Source organism: Pogoniulus pusillus, chromosome 11 (genome assembly GCF_015220805.1).
Source record: "Pogoniulus pusillus isolate bPogPus1 chromosome 11, bPogPus1.pri, whole genome shotgun sequence".
Lineage (NCBI taxonomy): Eukaryota > Metazoa > Chordata > Aves > Piciformes > Lybiidae > Pogoniulus > Pogoniulus pusillus.
Window position 1 is genome coordinate 19,075,502 of NC_087274.1, and position 17,917 is coordinate 19,093,418.

General features: G+C 40.9%; 1 long non-coding RNA gene across 2 annotated transcripts; it reads left to right on the forward strand.

Moving 5' to 3' along the window:
* Nucleotides 1–1,753: 1,753 nt before the first annotated feature.
* On the forward strand, nucleotides 1,754–16,093 carry LOC135179482 (uncharacterized). Of its 2 annotated transcripts, XR_010304009.1 has the most exons (6): nucleotides 1,754–1,938; nucleotides 7,104–7,180; nucleotides 9,901–10,046; nucleotides 10,250–10,305; nucleotides 14,411–14,465; nucleotides 15,957–16,093. It is a non-coding gene; the product is annotated as an uncharacterized LOC135179482 (long non-coding RNA). The 2 variants fall into 2 exon arrangements; XR_010304010.1 differs by lacking the exon at nucleotides 10,250–10,305 and having other exon boundaries at nucleotides 1,756–1,938.
* The last annotated feature ends 1,824 nt before the right edge of the window (nucleotides 16,094–17,917 follow it).

Below are 17,917 nucleotides of genomic sequence, written 5' to 3' on the forward strand. Positions count from 1 at the left end.
TTTAAAATGACTGATGGATTTTAACTTACAGTTTAGGAGAGAGGATGCAGATCCCCCTGCTGGGGTATGACTTTCTTCCACTAGACAGATTCCTGGCTCCCCAGAGGGACTGGTATGTCCTTGGAGAGGCAGGTCATGTTACCTTCAGTTTTCCTTAGAGACTGTCAAAGAAGGAGGGCAGCTTTAGCCTGGCCAGTCAATTCCCAGGAGTTTTGCCATAGGAGATGGAGCCTGTTCCCTGGCTTTAGCAGGCACTTTTCAAATGAGACTTTTGAGGTGCTGCCAGCTCTCTCTGGCGTTATTATTGCTAGGTGTCTCACACTAATACTTGTAGAGGCTCACATGAAACAAGAGGAAACTTCACAGTATTTACTTGCTAAAGTCTCTGGGCCCTATATCAAGCTAAAAGGAAGTCCTGCTGGACAGGACTACACAGCTCATTAATACAACTGGATTAGAATTTGGTCCTTAATGCTTACTACAGTTGCTTTACAATCTACTTTTATTGTTGCTGATAGTTCCTATTGCCATATAAAATGATTAATATATAAACATGAGTGAAACAAAGGCTCTAAAGGATCTCCAGTGAGTTTACTGGAAACCAAGTACAGGAAACAAGAGCTGAAAAATGCACATAAATAAGAATGGGCTTATTTATAGCAGCCAGAAAAAGAGAGAAACCAGTTCTAGCTCTTTTGTTCCTTCTCTCCCTCAATATAGGCCACTTTTAGTCTATTTACTCATAAGAATCTCCAATCCAGTTTTCCATGAAGCCTTTTTGTGAGGCATTATGAAAGATAAGAATCTAGAAGGGTACAAGGAGCATGATACAAGGATCTTTGCCAGATATAGACTCATACAACATTTTTATTAGAGGTGGGGGTGCAGAAAAGTAGCCTTCTGACTGAATTCAGAGGTTTTATTAAATTAGGAGACACAATGACTGTCATGCAGCTGATTGTATAATGGAACCTCGGGAGATTAAAAAGTGCTGAAATAAGGTTTAACTCAGCAAAAGTCACATGGGACAAGTTTTATAAAAACATCTGGCACCTATAGGAAGCCCTTCAACAGCACTGGTGGCTTCTCAGCCTGCTAGCCTTCAAAAACTCTGCTGTGAAGGCTTAGAGTGGTGTGCAAGAGAAGCTTTTGTGCCAGCCAGCTTCTTTCCCTTTAGTCTCATTTCAAAGTTACAGAGAAGAGAACAAAGGAAGCTTCTCAAGTAAAAAGAACTGAAAACAAGCTAATGGGAGCTTTGTATTAGCCAAATTGGCTATTTCTTTACAGGGATGTAGCTAATTCCATGCCATAGACTCAATAGTACCCAGTGCTGGATATTATTTCTTTGATAATTGTCATTACACAAGCATAGATACCTAAACAGAAAGTGCTAGGAACATCTAAGGGTGTCTAGCTGTGCATAGTTATGGATAAATTCAAAAAGTTTATGTTGTTTGACTGGAGGACTTGTAGCATTTCCTACAATTTGTGCACTAATTACAGTCCTTTAATATTTTATTGAGCAATGGACATTCCACTTAGAGTCTGATTTACAGGTAAGCCCTGCACCGCACAGCTCCAATTGAACACAGTAGGGTCTGGAGATGTCCACAAGTTAGAGACCTTCCTCCTCTGATTCTGTGAACTGGCAAGCAGTAAGTCACCACCAATGCCAGGCAGAAGAAGAGGAAGCACTTTTATGCAGTGCAGAACCAAACAGTGGTGGAATCTTTGCCAGGAGAATTGCATTTACAAGAAACAGGTTGCTGAGAAGCATGCAGTGATGCTCTCCCTTAGTGTGACAACACTTTTTTCTGTGAATGCAGGTCGTTCTCCTTTCTTTGGTGCTCTTGGAATATATCTTTATGAAGAGGACAAAGAGTGAGGTGGTTGTATATGAAGGAAGAACTGTGATGGCCATAGATTTGCTCCTGATCTGTAAGTTTATGCACTACTACTCTCAATTAAACTGTTTGTTACTGATCAGTTGACAGTGTAATAAACACCAAAAAAAATCTACCCCTGTAGTCACCTTTATATATTTCTTTGTAGTACTGCTACTACCCTCCACGATTGCCAGTATTTCCAGCTTGCACCATTATGGGCTAAGGGCCTAGAGAATATATCTTATGAGGAGCAACTGAGGATGCTGGGGATGCTTAGTTTGAAAAAGAGGAGGCTGAGGGGAAACCTCATTGCTGTCTACAGCTACCTGAAGGGACATTATGGAGAGGCTGCTGCTGGGCTCTTCTCACAGGTAATTGGAGACAGAACAAGGGGGAATGGCCTCAAGCTGAGGCTGAGTAGTTCTAGATTGGACATTAGGAAAAAGTTTTATCACAGAGAACATAGTCATGCATTGGAATGAGGTGCCCAGGGAAGTGGAGTCACCCACCCTGGATGTGTTTAAGAGTCGTTTGGATGTGGTGCTTAGGGATATTATTCAAGATAAGTCTTGTAGAGTAGGGTTATAGGTTGGATTTGGTGATCCTGAGGGGCTTTTCTAACCTGGCTGTTTCTGTGATTCTGAGCTGCCCTATCCCTGGCACTCAATTTCCTTTGCACATGGAGTTGGGCACATATGTACTAACATGTTTACCATGCACTGAGTTTGGATCACTAAAGACCCTCCTCTTTGCAGCTTAACCCAATACATTTGCTTTTCTGTTGCATCTGAAGGATGATGCTGAGGCAGTAAGTGGAGTGCAGCAGCTCTTATCAAGTTCTGCAAGGCGCTGAAGAGACCTTCAGGCTTCAGGAGGAGCCCTTCCAGAGTCTCAGTGAAAAGGGCTTTGATGTATCAGAGTTGTCAGTAGTGGGGAAAGGCATGATACAGCTTAAAAGTGATCCACAGTAAAAGGGCCTTAAATGGCTTAGAAAAAGCACAGATCAGGTTCCTTTCAGCAATGCTGAAGCTCTTATTGATAGTTGCTGTGTTTGCTGTTACGCCTTGCTCGTGTTAGCCATTGCAGTAGCAGCAGGATCACGAGACAGACTCCATGTGCCGAGGTGGCTCTCAGGAAACCCACGTCAGCTATCTTCTTAATCGGCCATTTTTGTTTTAATTACAACAGATATAATGAATACACTGTGTGCTTGCCCCTGAGCTGTATGCCTTGCTCCCAAAGGCAGCTGCAGATTTCAGATGGAGCAATGAACATCTAGCAGCCAGGATAAAAGCCCGGAGAGGTGGAATAATCGCTTGAATGGAGATAGCAAGACCCTGCAGAGAGATGGGTAGATCCACAGTACTTTAAAGCAGTAATTCAGAATGAAATTCTTCTTTGAGCTCTGAATCCTTTGGAAGGATGTGATACAGTACACCTGTAGTTTTGAGATAGATGCAGGAAAATTTAAAACTTGCTAAGTAAGAGGTTACTGACAGTTTGCAGGAGAAGCAGTCATGACTAAACCTCTAGAAACCTGAAGGGAGGCCACTGCAGTTGGACAGGGGGAAAAGGAAGAATTGCTGAGGCAACAAAGTACAGGCTCTTGTAGGTTGGACTTGGTGATTCTGAGAGTCTCTTCCAACCTGGATGTTTCTGTGATTAAGGAAACAAGGAGCAGCCTCGCTATCTGTCTTTGATACATGGACATTGTATCCTAAAAATTGTTCCCTTTCAGATCTTGATAATTTAAGATTATTTTTATAATGCATCTTACCCTAGCATGCAACTAATGTAGTCTTGCCTGCAATTGTAATATACAACAAAGCAAGGGCCATCTGAACTGAAATTAATGCCCAGTGTTAAATCAGGCACTTAATCACTCATTTTAGTTTGATTTACTGAAGCTGTTGTGTTTTTGTTCTGTATTACTGGCAAAATTTAGCAAGACACAACATGTCTCTGAATACCACTACATGAAGGCTCACTTTAGGAAGCAGCATAGATCATCCTGATTCTTAAAAACCCAATAGCACCATTACACTTGCATATTAGAATACCCCTTTCTCCTCTCAAACACAGGCATATACTGCCCTATCAAGTGGCAAGTGATGCATTGGTTTGCTATGTAAAAGGGCTGTTAAGAGGACAGGAGAAATTAATTTCAGCCAGCTACAAATGTTTTTTAAAAATACTAAAATACTTTTTACTGGAAGACTTTTAAAAATCAGCCTGTGCAGGAGGCTGATTCATTTTGTGTATGCTGCTGCTCTATCTTTATTTGGAGATAAATGATCGCATTATACTCTTTGCTCTCCCACTTGCAAATTAAGTTGTCATTCAACAACTCATAAAGAGGAAAGCTGCAAAAATCCATAAGAACAAACAATGCAGTTATTCTTTGTTTAAAAAATGTGGGTTTTTTTTTTAATATATGGGTTTGTGATTTGTTTTTTCCCCCTCGCTATGCTTTGTACCTGACTACATATTGGCAAGATGCTTGTAATTTCTTTCCCTGCTAGCTGGACATCATTAAAATCCTATTGAAAGCAAATACAATTATTTTTCAAGGAAAAAAAAAAGAAAAAAAAATCTATTTTCTAAGAGATTAGTTTTGGAAAAAAAATGTTTCTTTCTTGGCAAGAAAGTTTTGACTAGAATTATTTTTCTCAGAAGAATGTGAATTCCAGAACAAAAAAAAAATGAAAAAAGAAAATGGCTTTTCCAAATTAGCATACAAAGAGAATATCCAAATCCCATTGATGTGTTTTGTTTTTACATTACCAAACTCTGATATTCCAAGTCAAAACAAAATGAATAATTTCAAAATAATGATGTAATACAGTCATGTAAAATAAGTATCTCAAGGGAAATGTTTTTCTGTGGAACTTTCAGATGGGAAGCTGCATGAAGAATATGTCATAGAATGGTTTAGGTTGGAAGAGACCAACAGTGTTAGAAGCTCTACCCTAGATGATTCTGCATGGACTAGAATTTGACCTCTTGGATTGCAGCCATTCATTATTGTTTTCTGTTTAAGAAGGAACATTTCTGCTTTCACTAGAATTTATTTTTTCACCAAGCACACTTGAAGAAGCAAGATCCTTTCCAGTATTTTCAGTTGAACTTTTCTCCAAGGCTTCTGTTTTCTCCTCAAGCTAAATGTTGTAATGCAAATTCTTAGCCCTAGTGGAAATCAGCAAATACAAGTTGTGCTGGTTTGAGGCTAATTGGAATATTTTAATGAGAGAAATTAGATTATTGGCTGTGAAAAGAAAATAATAGTGATGTCTATATCACTAATTTGTTCTGCTGAGAGATATAAAACTAAAAAATGTAAACAAAGCCAGTGAGTCTCTGTCTGGCTGCCATTTGCTTCATAATTCCTCTGCCTGGACCTGTATAACTCCTACCAATTCTGCTTCTAACTTCTTATCTGGCTTTCAGCATCTCACCCCTTGCACATAGGTTTTGAACTAAGGGAGGAGGGGTGAAAAGAGGGAGGGGGGTTGGTTTGAAAGCCCTCCTGGGTGGTTCTGCTGTTCAGGAGGGCGTTTTATGTTTATTTGTTTTTTGTTTTTTTCTCAACCAGGTTGGAAGAGATCTCCAAGATCATCCAGTCCAAACTAGTGCCCAGCCCTGTCCAATCAATTGACCATGGCACTAAGTACCTGATCTAGTCGTTTCTGGAACACCTCCAGGGATGGCAACTCCACCACCTCCCTGGGCAGCCCATTCCAGTGCCAATCATTCTCTCTGTCAAGAACTTTCTCCTAACATCCAGCCTACAGCTCCCCTGGCACAGCTTGAGACTGTGTCCCTTGTTCTGTTGTTGATTGCCTGGGAGAAGAGACCAACCCCCACCTGGCTACAGTCTCCCTTCAGGTAGTTGTAGACAGCAATGAGGTCACCCCTGAGCTTCCTCTTCTCCAGGCTAAACAACCCCAGCTCCCTCAGCCTCTCCTCACAGGGCTGTGTTCCAGGCCCTTCACCAGCTTCGCTGCCCTTCTCTGGACACATTCCAGTACCTGAACATCTTTCTTGAATTGAGTGGCCTAGAATTGGGCAAAGTGCTCAAGAGGTGGCCTGATACAAACAGATATTTACAATGTATTACAAATATTTACAGCTATATATAGAAATATAAAAGTTAAAAATAATAGAGAATCACAATACCCCTCCCAGCAGTCAGAGTGCCCAGGAGGGACTCCCAACCACCCTTACACCTTCTTTCCACCCCCCTCCCTTATCCCAGAGTCTGCCTTACATGCAAGGTGAGTTGGAAGAATCAGCAAGGGGAGTTAGAAGGAAATGATTAGCTGGATTGTGTGCAGGGTCTGACAGAAGCAGTTAATATGGCAGAAGACAGGGAGAGACTCTGACGTATCTATGTTTGTGTTCTGTTTTTTATATGTCTTAGCAAATCTATGAGTGGAATAGACATCGCCGTTGTTTTCTTTTCACAGCCTATAATCTAATCTCTCTCATTAAAATATTCTAGTTAGCCTCTAACCAGTATAATTCCTTAACTTCCAGCAGGCTGAGTTAGTCTGGTGAATTCATGGCAGAGATGGGAAACTCCCAAGCTACCACACAAGTATAGCAGTGATACAGTCCTGTATTTCACCTTAATGAAACAAAGCTTTGAAAGTGAGCTATGTATAAAGGACTATATCTCACTTGTGATGTCAGTCAGGGCTGTGGTCTTGCTTCCTGATTGCTTGGTGGGTACAGTGCCTGTGAGGCTTGCAGTGCAAACTTTGCATGCGATGAAAAGCAAGTGTAGGCAGCAGTAACCCAGTATTTGTATTCTCAGCAAGTGTGTTAGAAATGGTTTAAAGCATGTAAAATTCACTGAGCTTGAACAGCAGCATCTTACAATTTTTGTCCTCATTGCTTCTTGTCTTACACCTACAGTGACAAGAGGAAAAGCACTTGGGACTTTGGTAGGCTGTCATTATCCGGCACATCAGCTGCTAGTGCTGTGTGTCAGCAGACGTTTAGGTTGGATATTAAGAAAGTATTGTAAAGCACTGGAACAAGCTACCAAGGGAAGTGGTGGAGTCCCCCTCCCCAGAGGGGGTTTAGAAGAGGTAGATGTGGTGCTCAGGGACATGATTTAGTGTTGACTTGGCTGTGTTGGGTTAATGGGTGGTCTCAGTGATCTTAAAGGTCTTTTCCAACCGAAACAATACTATGATTTTATGTCTTCTGTAGCTCAGCAAATACAGAGTCAAACACGTCTGACCAACTGTCTCTGGAATAGGTGCTGTTTTCTTCGATGAAGACACCAGGTAGGACCTGAATTTCAGCTTTTTCTGTCTGTTCTGGCTTTCCTGCAGCCCATTGATTGCCCATAGCATCTGTCTCACAAGTACACACCTCTTCTCCCTTAACTCATGTTTCCCACAGACGAGCAATTTTATATGTACTGGCTTTAAATGGACACGAATCCCTGATGCTATAAATGCTGACTCTGGGAAAACTGTGTTTAAAACAAATCACTCAGAAGAAAGACACCAGCCTGTTACCCTGTATTACACAAAGCTAGATAGAGGCTCATACTGCATGCCTGGTCAAGCACTTTGAAAATCTCCTTTTCCTGAACTGCAATAGCTAGTGGGGAAATCTGCCTGATTAGAGCTAATGCTGTCTCTGTGCAGGCTAATGGAGCAAGAAAGAGAGGACAGAATACCTGCTGGGGCTTGTGCTCATCTTGCTGAGGCATATCTCTGGGCATCATCCCTGATAGGCACCAAATGGGTGCAGACTGTGACTCTCCCATGCTGCAGACACTACTAAGCTGCTCCCTGGGGCTGAATGTTGAACACTTCCCCTCACACAAATGACTTGGGGCAAAGCCATTGAGGAGCCTACAGCTTGGACTGCTTTTCTTGGTGTTGCTTAGAGGTTTAAATTCCTTATCCATGGTTGCCAAATAGCAAATGAAACTGCATCACCTGTAATCCATGTTCCTAGTGGGATGCAGGGTAAAAGGGCTGTCTGTAATCAGTGAATGGATTCTGGTGTCCAGAAACAGGAGATATCAGGTATCTAGGCTTACTCTAGAAGAAGGTTTTTAATTTATTTATTAAAAAGGTAGACTATGTGGAACTTTATATGTTGGCAGTAGAGGAATGGCTTTTTCACAGTATCAAATTTGACTGTAATTTCTCTAATGGTACTAGGATGACTACCCATGGACCTCAATGTAGTCATGCAATTGATCAGGAGCTTCATCCCAATCTGGTAGATGGGAAAACTGAAGGGAGCTGGGATTTCTCTAATACATCTGATAAAGGAACCCAAAATCTCAGGCACTCAATTGAGTGTCTTCTTCCCCGATTTCTGAGGACAACTGTGCAACTAAGTTCTCTGACTTAAAAAATAGATGGGGGTCTAGAATATTATTAAGTTTACAAATGTAGCCTTTTCTCCTGCAAAAACCCAGAAGACTTGCCTCTATTTTTATTTCACAATACATAGACTGACACAGAGTGTCTGCTAGTAGACTGCTCTACAACAGCACTGAGTGATAAAAACAAGGCTGCAGTGTAATATGATAGAGAAATGTTTCTGCGAGGTCTTGACTCTGACCTTATGTTACCTGTATCAAAATAGTGCAAAAAAGGAGACAGAAGAAACCAGCCAAGTGCTCTTGCTGGCACCAAACTCACTAAGCATAGATCATAGTATATTTTTATGAATAGATCTTGGAGGAGTTGTGGAAGATTTGCAGATCCTGTAATTTTACAGCTGAAGCTGATGCCTGGCAGTCAGCTGCAGCTCTGGTGGCTGAGGATTGGGCACAATGACTGAGCTCTCCAAGGGAGATCTACAAGTAAGTTGCAAGGTTCTTCAGCCTTCAGAAGCTGCCTATCTTTGAAAATCTTTGTTATATCAAAATAAATGTCAGGGAATACAAGCATGGAGATATTCTCCAGTTTATCAAATGAAACCTCTACAGAATCAGTTAAGCCTCTGTTTGCCAGATCCACAAATCATCAGTCTGCTCTTGGATGTGCTTACCAGTCTTAGTGGGTATCTCTTGCACTAGAAAGTATCTGAAGGCTCTGGACAAGTGAGTTGTTCTCTCTGCTGCAACACCTGGGGGCACTACACAGGAATTAGAATACAGGGTTTTGAACAAGACACTTAAGCATGTGGCTAAGGAGCTCTGCTGCTCTGCAGTCTGAAGCAGGTGAGTGTGTAGCAGAGAAATAGGAAGAAGAGGTATGAAAGGAGTGTACAAGTGAGCAGAGGTTGAACATCAACAGTATTTGATTAAATACTTATTAAAAGCAATCCATGTTATATGGATGCTACACATATTGGTCAAAAGTTTATGTGCAAGACAAAATATCTATGTGCCTGTTGTTACTCTGTGCTTCATGCATGCAGGTTGGGTTTCCCTGTGCAGTGACATTACAGATGTCTACAAATTGTGTCTTAGCTCTAAGTTGTTTATAATGTGATTGCAAACAGCGAGTGCATTGTTTCAACATGGTTAATGTTTATGAGCTGCATTTCGGTTTATAGGTGCACACAGATTGCCTGGAAAAATACCAGGCCATTCCTGGTAGAACAGAAAGATGGAAGTCTATGTACTCTCTTCTCATGCAAAATCACACTGGGAGCAAAATGACTGCAGCAAGTCTACAATTGCTTGGGTCTTGAGTTTCTGTAACTGACCTTGTGTCCTCCTTATGTCTGTGAGATTATCTGAGATTCCAAACAGGGCTGCTTCAGGCAGAGAAAGGAAGAAAATAAGGACTTGGGAGCCTTTGAGCAATCAAGTCTGCAGTGCTGTAGATTTTCAGCATAGACATGCAAATTCCCTTTTTCCAAAGGTTTTCCTCTGGCCACCACTAGAACTGTCAACAAAGCCCAGCTGGTTGTTGTACTGCTTTTGGCTCCATGACCCATGTGTGCACTCTGGTGAGAGGGGGGCTCATGCAGTGTAAATGGATTTAATGCTGCTTCAAGCCACATTAACTGTACTCAACATTTACAGCATATGGTTCCCAGGTTTCCCAGTGGAAAATATCATTCAAACCTGCTGCTCCTCAGCTCTTGTACCTTCTCTGCTATGCCTCTTATTAACCTAGGATCTAAAGCCACTCAAAGGTGTCAGAGAAGAAGGATGCACCATGGAAAGAGGTAACATCAAATATTGCTTTCTTTGTTTAATTTTTCCCCCACTTCACTAGAAAAGATTAGAAGTAGTAAAATGGACCTGCTAAGTGTAAAGGTATCAACATGAACACCTTCTGTGTTTTAGGTTAGAAAACAGCAAAGAATGAAATTAAAGCTTATTTATGGATAGAATGATGGGGTGTTTTTTTTCTTATTTTCACTTGCAGTTCTTCTCTTATGTCTGCAAACAGTCTCTCTGGAGAACAGTAACACAAATGTACAGGTAAGCAGCAGTGTTACGTAGAACAGGGATGCACAGGTTACTGATGTTATGTGTTCACAGAAGAAGAGAACAGTCAGTGAATGGACTCTTCACATAAGCCTCCAGCTCCCCCAGCAACGTGATGGGTGATGTTAGGTATTCTGTGCATAACTCTCCTTGAACAGTGAAAGCTGCATTGCTTAAGCTGCCAACTGCATTATACACTTTTACCTGCTCAGCTGTAAGAGTTAAGAGCTTGGCTTGCCAGGCATGGCACAGAAGGGAGGTGTGCTGAGGAAGGAGCAGGAGACCCCTGCTAAAAGCTGTGCATCTAATTTCTCATGCAGGGTTGTTTTCACTCATTTTCCTGTTCTTCGGCACTTAATGATTTTTCTGTCATCAATGGAGCTTTAATTGAGTGGGATTAGGGGTGGATTAAAGGATCTCATCAGAGCTCATACTCCCTGCATCCACTTCCTGTTGAGTCCTCTCAACAGAAGAGCTATTGACATTAGAAAAATGAAAAATACTTAAGACAGTGACACAGTAAGGGAGAACTCAATTGAAATATAACCACAGAGTTGCAAGTGTTAAGGCACACATGTCATACAGCCTTGGAGATTGGTTTGTGTCACTTTGCCTGCTCCTGGATTTCACCTGGCTTTATAGAAGAGGGGTTGAAACTTCAGCAGACACAAAGATATCATCTCCTCCCTTTCCTCAACTTCTGATGGATTTTTTTTTTTTTTTACTAGAGGCCCTTCCTAACACACAGTTGGATCAATATTAAAAATAATGTAAAATTCACAGCATAAAAAGCCAATGGATTTGCATTTCATTCTGTATTTACACTAGATTTAGACTGAAAAATACAGTAGAAGCATAAACCTTTTCTTTTCTCCTTTTATGCCAGTGAGAAGTAGGATATAGAAATTATGCATTTATTTGGGTTAGTTCTCTTTTTACTTTTTTTTTTCCCCCCTTGAAAATACTTTATCTTATCTAAGCAGGAGAAAAGGGAGAGGGAAAGGTGTCTCTGAAAAAAGAATATATTGAGTACTTTCCCAGACATGGGAGAAAATCCTGACCCAGCAAAGAAAAGGACATACTCTCAGTGATTTCAGGGTGTGCAAATTCACGTATTGCTTCCCATATAGAGCAAAAGCTTAGCTCTGCTCTTCGTGTCCTGCTTTAATCACCAGGACTTACACATGCAAATCCATAGCAAGACTCTAACTACAACACTTGGGACTAATCATACAGCTCTGTGTACTATGACCAAATCTCATCACAAACATTTTTTTTATCTTTTTGACACTTCTCCAGTAACAAAAATTTCCACTCAGGTATGCACAGCAGAGCTCAAGTTTGATGTGCCACTGTCATTGATGGGATACATGAATACGGCACACACAGTCACGTATGCAAGTCAAAATTTACCAGGAGGTTGTGTCAGGTTTACATTAGAGATGGCTTCTCTTCCATATACATACTAGAAAGAAACAGTGGCATTTTAGTCTCCTGAAGGATGCTTTAGATGCAGTTCTAGATATATCCAAGGCCTTCAAAGTTACACCTATTCAAAAGGGTCCAAAATGCTCTATGCTTAAATTATTTGTAAGACAGGTGTTGTTTTTAAATGTGCTCTCTGCAAGTCTTACGTTAAGCATGACTTTGTGTGGCCATTTCCTCTGCTCCAGGTCTTCCCAGTTTCCTGTTATCTTGATTAGTTGATTGAACATATCAGCATTTTAGTATGGCTTTTTTTTGGCTATTACTAATTAATTATTGCTTTAATCAGCATTACCTCATGACTGGGACATATCCTCTCCCAGATAAAACCCTGTGTGCAAAGCATGAGGAGATATTCTTCACATATTTAGCAAATATTTTTTCCTTATGATTGTGAATTAATTTTCTACTGAAGATACTCAGTGACATGGTCTCAAGCTAAGACTGGGTAGGCTTAGATTGGAAAAAGGAAAAAGTTTTTCATGGATAGAGTGGTCAGGGACTGGAATGAGCTGCCCAGGGAGGTGGTGGTGTCGTTCACCCTGGATGTGTTTAAGGGTCGTTTGGATTTGGTGCTTAGGTATATGGTTTAAGGTGACTCTTGTGGAGTATGGTTATAGGTTGGACTTGGTGATCCTTAGGGGCTTTGCCAACCTGCACATTTCTGTGACATTAATTTGGCTGTGGACCGCCTGTAACTCCTTCTGCCCAGCTCATCTGGAGTGAGCACTGGGGATTTGTTGACATCTAGTAGCCTGCCTAACTCCACTGTGTATGCACAGTACCCATTCAACCTTACAGGGTTACCAGGTGCCTGCAAATTTGCAGAGAGGCTTTTGAGAGACTAAATCTATTTGCACTGCAGAGCTGCTTTTATGCAGGTGCAATAAAATAAATCCAACCAGTCTGTAAAACTTCAGAGTAATCTTATAATGGAGAAGAGAAGGCTTCAAGAAAAACTTGCAGTAACCTTCCAGTATCTGAAAGGGATCTACAGGAAGGTTGGGGAGGAACTATTTACAAGGTCTTGTAATGACAGGATGAGGAGTAATGGGTTTAAGCTGGCAGAGGAGAGATTTAAACTGGAAGTTAGGAAGAAGTTCTTTACAGTGAGGGTGGTGAAACACTGGCACAGGTTGCCAAGGGAGGTTGTGGATGCTTCCTCCCTGAAGGTGTTCAAGACCAGGTTGGACAAGGCCTTGAGCAACCTATTCTAGTGGGAGGTGTCCCTGCCTATGGTGAGGGGTTGGAGTTGGATGATATTTTGAGGTCCCTTCCAACCTAAACCATTCTATGATTCTATAATGGCACCTGGCTTACTTCACTGCCTGTGTGACGATGCATCTCTCCAGGAAGTCCCAAACAAAGGTTGGTAGACCTGTACTTATGAGACTGGATTTTAAGATAGATGATGAGAGTTTGCCTAATAATGCTATAATGATTCAAACTTGTTGCTAACAGTCCACAGGAAGGCACACGTCAGAGAAAAAAAGGGATTGCAGGGTCTCATCTGTTTACAACTGGAAGATTATGGATTTTGTCATGTGGAGTCCAGTTGCAAGAAGGCTTTGTAATGGCTGTTGAAGGACGAGGGCCAATGGATGTGCAATGAAGTACAGATAAAAATTAACTTCAAATAGAGCTAAGGAAAGGAAAAATCAAATTTAGAGCAGCTTTTTCAAATCACCACAACTAGAAAGAGTACATGTTCACTCTGGACTGTTGCTACAAGCATTCAGGAAAAAAATATTGCTGGAGAAGACAGCTGCTAAAAATACAATCTGACATGTTGCTCCATATTTGCTGAACACAGAATTGACACAGAGAATTGACTATAATGTGTTTCTTAGTAGTTTTTTTTCCCTTCAGAATAGATGACTTTAAGCACGTGACTTTGAGCCCAGCTTGTTTAAAACCAAATAGCATAGCACAAATGATGTTAAACTGTGGAAACCATGGTTAGTAGAACTCAAGAGTCAAATTCAGACACTTCTTATATGCTGCTGAACTTCAGGTATAATTGGGTCTGTCTCATGTTGATACTAAAAATAGAGATATTGTAAATAAAATGGGGAAAAAAATTATGGCACAGGATCCCATGAGCTAAAGCCTGCAGAGCATCATTCTAGTGGTCAGACATAATGTAACATGGCCAATAGATTCTCCTGAAGTGCTCCTTGCCCTTATAAGGCAATAAATGAAAACAGTCAGAAGAGAAGAGGAGATGCTTTCAGTACCCTCTGCAAAAGAAGACAAATGAGAAAACTAAAGCTCATCAGATGCTTTGGAGTTCTCTAAAGGAAAGGAGAACAACTCTAAGAGTGATTGAGAACTGTTAGTGTTTTTGTTACCAGTCATTCTTATTCCTTCCAAAAAAGAGTTGTAAGGATGATCCCTCCTTGAAGGAGCTGTTATCATGTTGATCCAACAGCTGCTGATGAGAAGTGAGACAAAGGCAGACACATGCACACACAGGTCTCATCTCCTTCATAAGGGTTTTTCCCTTTAACATTTTCTGTTTAATGGATGTATTGAAGTTTCATAGTTACAAACTCAATCTTGAGCTTCTCATTAACTACAGCTGATAAACACTACATTTACATTTATGTTTCAGGCAGTAAGAAGAGAGCACAGGGAAGTACTCCTTGATTAAGTGCATCTGCTTTTAGGTAAATTTATTTTCTTATTTGCAATCATTGTTCATATTTTCTAGAACTAATTTCCTTAACTTAACAATAGAATTGATTGCTGTCCTGCAACAGCTATTTCAAGAAGACTGGCCATTTCTAGGTCTTTTACTATCTCAGTTAAAATGCTGCTACTTCATTTGACAGTAAGAGTTCAAGTTAAGCATGTAAAAAACTACCACCGTGAGCAGAAGGAAATTGCCTTCCTCTGTTTCCCTATGATATACAGAACTGCAAGATTTAAAGCTGAGAGGCCTTTTATAGGTGACTATAACCACTGTGAGAGTAGAATAACAAGTCAGAGGGAGAAGAGGAGCAGTTTTCATATCCTTAGGTAGATGCAATATTGCAAGAAAGTTTCATAGTTTGCACAACTTGTTGAAATGCTGAAAGAGGCTGAGAGACACAGCCAGAACTTTGAATAAATTAGATGATATGGTTTAGAAGGGTTGCAAAAATATCAGAAATCTGTATATAAAGAGGCTTTAAGGATCAAGGCTTTGAAATAAGCTGGATTTGTAATAACAAGGTTTTATAAAGCATCCAGTCTAGAGGAATGTACAGCCAAAAGATTTCAAGGCTGAAGTTTTCCATAATACAGTAAAGAAGCATTTCTTCATTTGCATCATATTAAATTCTGCACCTGAGGACATCAGCCTGACCAAAACTCTCCATAGATCTTGAGAACTGGACATGACCTGACTCTCAGACCCCTCTCAGAGAAATGACATGCTATATGCCATCTTTTCCAGGCACACTGGTGAGCTTTTGGCACAGAGCTTGAGGCAACATTGTTTGTGCTTACCAAACACAAACCTTTCTGTATTCAGATCCTATGAGGAAACCAGGTCTTGGCATGTAGTTCCCTGTTGCTCCTTTGTAAGGAGAAGTCAAAAAAAAGCAGGTCAACCCTGCTTAGTCTACATCATCTTTTGTTTAGATAACAGATACAACTTCAGCTGCGGAGACACAATGGGGAAGGAGCAACATATGGTACAAAGTCATAGCCTGAATGCTATGTTTTTACTAACTTTGAAAAGCTCCCAGGGAATTCATTGGAATCTATGTTAATCTAAAGTAGAGGGAGTTACTATAGTTACTAATACAATAGCTACTAAATATAATTCTTACTATACGAAGCACACATTCTGGGATCCTATAAGTTGAAAAGATAAAAGATCTTTAATTATGTTTGCCACGGTAATAAATGATTGGCTTCCTTTTGCATAGTTTCAGAGCACGTGCATTAACACTGGATGTTTTCAACAATGCAGCATCAGCCAGGAGTATTAAAGTTCTTGCTCCCTCTCCTTTTTTATTTTCTTTTATTTAAAGATTGGAGGTAATTTTTCATGTCAAGGTCCTGATTGATGTGGGTTAACTTTCGCTAAAATTCTTTTGAAACGTTTTGAGTAATGCTAAAAATTATGGCATGCAATATATCAAAATAGCTCTTTTTTTTTTTTTTTTTAGGCTTACTGCATAAGTAAATAAACACCAGGGAATTGTGGAAGGTATTCATGGTATTTTGTAAGTGAGTTTCAAAGTGCATGCTGCAGATTTATATGCTTTGTAAGCTACACTGCGATGCAGGTTGCATTCTATTAAAATGGGCTGTGGGTGGGGAATGCATGAGGATCTACTACATTTGTGTCTTTGCCAACATCAATTTGAAATGGAGATCAATTCACCAAGAAACGTATTCAAGCATGGATTATGTAGGCTGTCCATCAGTTGTCAGCTTCCTGGGGAAATACTAATAGCAAATCCTCAATCTTAGGCCAAATGTCAAGGCTGTAATGTCCAGCACTCTTGAGTATGGAAGATGGGATTACAAAACCATCTGCCATTGACAGGCAAATGTTAAACCCACTGATCTTCAGCAGTCAAGATCTGAATAGCACAGAAAATCCCTCCAAGACATAATTCCTAAAGATAAGTAAAGTAAAACAAGATGAGGAACAGGTGAAGTGACAATGTCTTTTTCTAAGAGAAAAAGAAAGAAGGGTGTCTCCTATTAGTAATGTGGGGGGTGGGGGGTGTGAGGAAATTACAGACAGATCACTGGCAGGGGTACAGTGTGGATCTCTCCCAATTGTTTTACAGTCATTGTCTTCAGTTAACAGAAAATCAAACCAACCTGGGAAGCTGAAGATACCTGCCTTTCCCCTCCACATTTAGATATCTCAGTGAGGTGCTCAGGACAGATGTCTAAAACCCCTGCGGTCAGCCCATCCAGAATAGCTCAGACAACTCACCTTTCTATTTTGAAATATCGAGAGAACAGGTCCCTAAGCAATGTCCTGAATTATCAGACTTGTGAATGCAGCCTGTACGGTAAGGACAAAGAAAATATGCTCTTACTTTGAGCAAAAGGAGATGCTGAGAAGACAACACATGGCTGAGGAAAGGTTCAGAGATGCTGTAAAACTACTGTGGATCAGTATTAGGAAATGTTAGAGCAGAACAAGCTACTCTATATTTTTCTTTCCGTTTCAGATCCATAATGATAGCTACTATTTAAGTGTAAGGGATGAACTGCTTTCTGAAAGCACTTATCTTTCTCTTACAATGATTGCATTGGACTGCTAGTTTGGATTAGACATGGTATGATTTTAAACTGTTAAACTTAAGGGAGGCACATTGGTGAGACCCCACCTGGAGTACTGCATCCAGTTCTGGAGCCGAGCCACTATTACAAGTGGGATAGGGATGTGCTGGGAAGTGTCCAGAGAAGGGCCATGAGGATGATCAGGGGGCTGGAGCTGCTCTGCTGTAAGAAGAGACTGAGGGACTTGGAGCTATTCAGTCTGGAGAAGAGAAGGCTCCAAGGTAACCTTATTGTGACCTTTCAGCATCTTAAGGGGGCTACAGGAAAACTGGGGAGGGACTTTTTAGGCTACTGGGTAGTGATAGGACTGGGAGAGTGGAACAAAGCTAGAAATGGGTAGATTCAGACTGGATGTTAGGGAGAAGTTCTTCTCCATGAGAGTGGTGAGACCCTGGAGTGGGATGCCCAGGAAGGTGGTGGAAGACTCATCCCTGGAGGTGTTTAAAGCCAGGCTGGATGAGGCTCTAGACAGCTTGATATCTAGTGTGAGGTGCCCCTGTCCATGGCAGGGGGGTTGCAACTGAATGGTCCTTGTGGTCCCTTCCAACCTTGACTGATTCTATCTAATGCATATAGGTAAACACAAGCAGATGAAAACCATTTTAAGATCCTTTCAAATGCTGGGTAAGAGGTAGGCATCTTGGGAGGATATGCTTCAGTATTCCAAGGTGTTCAAAATTACCTAAGCAAATGAGCTATGACTTGTAAAGCTGGATGCCATTGGGAAGGTGAAAGAAAATGGCTGTTTGAAATGCTATATTCAATATCAGGTACACCATGCTCACACAGTAAAGAAGCTTGACAGCTGTCAGCATGTACCTAG